Raw genomic sequence first — 6445 nt, 5'->3', positions numbered from 1 at the left:
AATTGTATGTTGTAGCGTTACGATTTCCCTTCACTGGAACTAAGGGGACTAGCCCGAACCATGGAAAAACAGCCCCAGACCATTATTCCTCCTCCACCAAACTTTACAGTTGGTAGTATACGTTGGGGCAGGTAGTGTTCTCCTGGCATCCGCCAATCCCAGACGTGACAGTCGGACTGCCAGATGGTGAAGCGTGATTCATTACTGCAGAAAACGCGCTTCAGCACTTGGCTGCCCCGTTCTGTGAGCTTGTGTGGCCTACCACTTCACGCTTGAGCCGTTGTTTCTCCAAGATGTTTCCACTTCACAATAACTGCATTTACAGTTGACCAGGGAATCTCTAGCAGGGCAGAAATGTGATGAACTGACTTTGTGGAAAGGTGGCATCCTATGACGGTGCCACGTTGAAAGTCACTGAGCTTTTCAGTAAGGCCATTCTACTGCTAATGTTTGACTATGGAGCTTGCTTGGCCGTGTGCTCGATTTTATACACCTGTCAGCAACGGATGTGGCTGAAATAGTCGAATCCACTAATTTGAAGGTGTGTCTACATACTTTTGCACATCTAGTGTGTGTGTGTGTGTGTGTGTATATATATATACACACACACACTAGATATACAAAAGTATGTAGAACTGTGCATGTGCAGGCCATCAAACCAAAGACACTCCTTCGATATAAAGTCGTTTTTGACTAAAATAATAACGTGTCAGTTTGTCTCATTCACGAAGTTGGAGTAATAACATGTTGAAATACTTAAGACATTGGCTCCAATCTAGGTTTTGCCTTTAGATTTAGAGAAAATGTACAACTAAGGAGGAATTTTTCACTTCTGACTTCTCAAACCCCAAATCACAGCATCGGTCTACTTCCTACAGTCTGCTTCCCCAGCGGTCCCGGTAGACTCGGGATGTTGGTCTCTGGGTTTAGGAATTCTGTTATGTCATTTCCTCATGAAGTTGAAAGGAAGTTTGTGGGCTAATGCACGTACGAAAGGGATGTTGAAACTGTGGCGCACATTTCTCGGCAACATTAGAAGTCGGGTAAAAGTATTGATTTGAAGGAAAGACGAGCAGACTGGTAAGTCTAGAAGCTACTTACACACTATTATAAAGTTAGGTCATAGTCAGACATTTAATAGTCAAGAGTAGGTTTGATCTATGATCTCTTATCACCATGGGTGTAGTGCTGAGGAGTGCGAGGGAGCACTTTCAATTTGAGAATACAATAAACATTATTCTGATCAATTCTAAATAAATTATATTTAATTACCAGGTAAATGGTAACGTTACTGTTACAAAAAAAACTGATTTCTAATAAGATTTTTGCACGGTTAGCTGAAGCTGAATAGTCAGAAAGAATTGGAGGATGGATTTTATGCATCTTCTAAAACAGGGCTCTCCGATCCTGTTCCTGGAGAGATACCATCCTGTAGGTTTTCATTCCTATTCAAAACTAGTCACCTGATTAAAATAATTAGTTGGTTTATAAGATAAATCCGGTTAGTTACAGCTGTTGTTGGAGTGAGACCCTACCGGAGGGTAGCGCTCCAGGAACAGGGTTGGAGTAAAACCCTACCGGAGGGTAGCGCTCCAGGAACAGGGTTGGAATAAAACCCTACCGGAGGGTAGCGCTCCAGGAACAGGGTTGGAGTGTAACCCTACCGGAGGGTAGCGCTCCAGGAACAAGGTTGGAGTAAAACCCTACCGGAGGGTAGCGCTCCAGGAACAGGGTTGGAGTGAAACCCTACCGGAGGGTAGCGCTCCAGGAACAGGGTTGGAGATTGGCTTGTTTGTAGGTTGTAATGATAGGCTGGCTATTCAATAGGCTACATCTGTCAGTACAAACTTTGACTGAGTGTAACAGTGTAGGTTCCGTCCCTCTCTTCGCCCCAACCTGGGCTCGAACTAGGGACCCTTGCACACATTGACAACAGTCACCCACGAAGCATCGTTACCCATCGCGCCACAAAAGCCGCGGCCCTTGCAACGCAAGGGGAAACCCTACTTCAAGTCTCAGAGCGAGTGACGTCACTGATTGAAACGCTATTAGCGCGCACCACCGCTAACTAACTAGCCATTTCACATCGGTTACATGAGGACATGATGACGTCATTTACATATTTTTTTGCACTCCCTCACCTAAAAACAAATACATCACAGCTCATCATGTCGACCAACCTGATGGTCTCTGTTGAAAATGTAGTAAAACATATCAGGCCTAGACTACATTCTCTGTCCTGCTACTGGTAGGACTATAACATTATGTTGATCTGAACAGGTTTAGACTGGTCATCTATGATATGTAGGTTATATACAGTACATTCTCTGTACTGCTACTGGTAGGACTATAACATTATGTTGATCTGAACAGGTTTAGACTGGTCATCTATGATATGTAGGTTATATACAGTACATTCTCTGTCCTGCTACTGGTAGGACTATAACATTATGTTGATCTGAACAGGTTTAGACTGGTCATCTATGATATGTAGGTTATATACAGTACATTCTCTGTCCTGCTACTGGTAGGACTATAACATTATGTGAACTGATCTGAACAGTTTTATATAATTTTTTGCTGTAGCAAACTGGCTCAAATTAAGATCCAAATTAAGATCCAACATCTGTAGCAATATACCTCTAATGTATATAACTATATCAGGATTCACTTTTGACCATTTGACATCTTGTATTTACTGTTGTTTAGGCCGGTTGAATGAGTTGCCTGTGAAAGCTACTTCATCTGCAAGAAAACAGGCGGCTGCACCAGTGACTGTGAGTTATGTGATTTCCTCATATGAACGTGAAAGTAAGTGTGTAGTCTACGCAGTTACAAAATGGCTGTTGAAGCCGTGGCACATATTTCTCGGTAACATTAAATAAATGTGTTGGTATGTAGGAAAGACGGGCAGACTCTCGTACTGTTGGTCTAGACTACCTACAAACTATTATAAGGCTATGATCACTTATCATGCCGACAAACCTGATGGTCTCTGTAAACTGATCTGAACAGGTTTAGGCTGGTCATCTATGATATGTAGGTTATATACAGTACATTCTCTGTCCTGCTACTGGTAGGACTATAACATTATGTTGATCTGAACAGGTTTAGACTGGTCATCTATGATATGTAGGTTATATACAGTACATTCTCTGTCCTGCTACTGGTAGGACTATAACGTTATGTTGATCTGAACAGGTTTAGACTGGTCATCTATGATATGTAGGTTATATACAGTACATTCTCTGTCCTGCTACTGGTAGGACTATAACGTTATGTTGATCTGAACAGGTTTAGACTGGTCATCTATGATATGTAGGCTATATACAGTACATTCTCTGTCCTGCTACTGGTAGGACTATAACATTATGTTGATCTGAACAGGTTTAGGCTGGTCATCTATGATATGTAGGTTATATACAGTACATTCTCTGTCCTGCTACTGGTAGGACTATAAAATTATGTTGATCTGAACAGGTTTAGACTGGTCATCTATGATATGTAGGTTATATCTGAGGTATAGACCTTGATCTGCATATCACTAACAAAACGCCATTATACATTATAACCTAGCCTACTTTACATAATATAATGATTTCCCCCTCAGATCAATCATGTCCGTTTTAGCCCTTCGGTCTACATTCTCTGATACATTTAGAAAACAACAGATTGAAAGACAATAAATAGCCTACTGTTAGTGAATACAAATAAGTGTGAGACATGGCCTTGTGTTGCTGTACTGTCTATAACTACCTTAACAAACAGAGACTTATTATTATTATTATTATTATTATTATTATTGTTATTATTGTTGCTGTTCTGTCTATAACTACCTTAACAAACAGTGACTTATTATAATTATTAATATTATTATAGTTATTATTATTATTGTTGCTGTACTGTCTATAACTACCTTAACAAACAGTGACTTATTATTATTATTGTTGCTGTACTGTCTATAACTACCTTAACAAACAGTGACTTATTATTATTATTATTATTATTGTTATTGTTATTATTATTATTATTATTATTATTGTTGCTGTTCTGTCTATAACTACCTTAACAAACAGTGACTTATTATTATTATTATTATTATTATTATTATTGTTGTTGCTGTACTGTCTATAACTACCTTAACAAACAGTGACTTATTATTATTATTATTATTGTTTTTATTATTATTATTGACAGTTACCATGGAGATGAAATTTTACAACTACATATTCATGTGATTGCATTAAATCACCTGACTGTTTCGATATGTCTGTTAAGTAAATGTTTTATAAGAGATAATTATTAAATGATAACAATTGACATTCAATAATTACTGTGTCAACCACAACCAACATGCTGGATCTCTGTTTACAGGGGTCAGTGCTCTAAAATGAGTCTCTCTGGGGAGAGGAAGGAGGGGGGCCCTGCCTCTAAAATGAGACTCGCTGGGGAGAGGAAGGAGGGGGGCCCTGCCTCTAAAATGAGACTCTCTAGGGAACATGACACCAAAGCCAAGAGGTGAGATGACAATTTTGTTTAAGAATTATTAAGAGTTTTTTTCAAAAATGCCATTTCCAAAAATGATCACATTTGTTTTTTTAATCATAAATGGCTGCTAATGGGACCTTCAATATTACCGTTCTCAGATTTTTAATTCATCGTTTTTAGATGTGTATTATTATTTATTTTTTATTGCAAAATGCAATATATCCATTGTTTAGCAGGAATGGAATGTTCGTATTCTGTATATTTGACTGTGATATGTGATTGTCTCACCTAGATATCTTTAGATGAATGCACTTACTGTAAATCACTCTGGATAAGAAAGAGCATCTGCTAAATCAGGGGTTCTCAATCATGACACGACCACTTTGCTCTTAATTATTATTATTATTATTATATAATGGAATACATATTTTTTTTACCAATTCTGATCGTTGTTACAATAAGAATTTTGACAATATTCCCGTTATATCAGCACACTCTTCACACCCGTTTAACAACTCTAAATAGCTTTGGCATAGTAGGCATCAAGTCCCTTGCCAATAATGGTGCCTACAACGTTGCATACAATGTTCATTTTCATCGAACACATATTACGCCCTAGATGCCTTCAACTGCCTAATTTATAGCCACGCCCAATTTAGGATTATTTTTTAACAATGTGATGTTGCGCTCCAAAGGGATATCTTGAAATAACATGATGTAGATAATTAAATAATCAAAAGAAAACCGTGTTTATTTTACACTCTTAGAAAAGAAGGTTCCTTATAGAACCAAAAAGGCTTCTATCACTTCCTTAATATATGGAACCACTAAAAGTTATATATATTTTGGGGTTCAGTGAAGAAGAACCTCTAGAGTTCTGATCAATGAAAGGTGAATGTTTTGAGGATGTGAACCCAGCAGCCCTCCAGTGGTCAGATCAATTCCTCCTGTTTTTTCCAGCGCCCGGCCCGGGATATAAACCAGCCACCTTTCAGCCACAGGTCCAACTCCTGCCACAGCTCCAACTCCTTAATCGCTGGGCGAAAACCTGAGTTAATCTTGGGAAATTAGCATAAATTAATCTGCCAAAATGAAGACAAAATGCTTTGGAGACATACATGGTATCACTTGTTATACATAAGTATTATACATAAATCATTGCCAAAAGCACAGGACATATATTATTTATGGATTGATCATATCAAATATCAAAACATTATTTTAACTACTACAAAGCATTTACATGTGGCTCAGGAACCACTGACTCACTGCATTGTTCTATAGTATTATCAAGACACCTGCTGTTAACTCTTAACTACTTAGGACAGCTCACGAGGTGTTCTAAATATCTGCTGACTAGGTGGGACTAGAGATTTCATGGATAGCTTTAATTTATTCCCCGAAGTGTCAAATGTCTTTATTCTCAGCACTTATACGACCACTTCTCTACTCTGAGACGCTTTGTGGATATGGGCTTAGATCTCAAAATATTGTTATAAAAAAAGTGGAACGTTTGTTTAACATAATAATAAAAAATGAATATTACTAATGTAACCCACTGTAAAGACTGGGCTTAGTTGATTGTGTTGCACTGCTCAAGTCCGCGTTCTGGAACTGTCCGAGTCCACGTCCGGTGTGGCACCAAGAATATTGTCCGGTTACGCGCAGAGTGGACTAAGGTACATTTTGGGGAATAACGATGGAGTTTGTTACAGTGTTGAAACGCCAAACTTTATTGTTCAATTAGCTTTTTGCTTTACGGTCAGGGACAGGATGAGTGTAGCCAGATCCTTTTCACTCTCTATCCTTGTTTCATTTTGTGGTTCACCGGATTCGTCATCATCATCGAGACAAACGACAGACGAACGTCCTGCTAGCTAGCCAAGCTAGTCGGTAAAGCTAGGTAAGCTAGCTAGCTACTCTACCAGCAGCATCCTAGTTATCCTAGCTAGTCGGT

The 6445-nt window shown here is 38.8% G+C and overlaps 1 long non-coding RNA gene across 1 annotated transcript; it reads left to right on the top strand.

Annotated features, from left to right (window-relative positions):
• Positions 1-787: 787 nt before the first annotated feature.
• Positions 788-4518, top strand: LOC123732142 (uncharacterized). The gene is made up of 3 exons (XR_014391655.1): positions 788-1080; positions 2710-2777; positions 4375-4518. It is a non-coding gene; the product is annotated as an uncharacterized LOC123732142 (long non-coding RNA).
• The last annotated feature ends 1927 nt before the right edge of the window (positions 4519-6445 follow it).

The sequence above is a fragment of the Salmo salar genome, unplaced genomic scaffold (assembly GCF_965601325.2).
Source record: "Salmo salar unplaced genomic scaffold, fSalSal1 ptg000888l, whole genome shotgun sequence".
Lineage (NCBI taxonomy): Eukaryota > Metazoa > Chordata > Actinopteri > Salmoniformes > Salmonidae > Salmo > Salmo salar.
Note: the sequence above shows the minus strand (reverse complement) of the source record. Positions and strands in the feature narration are given on the sequence as shown.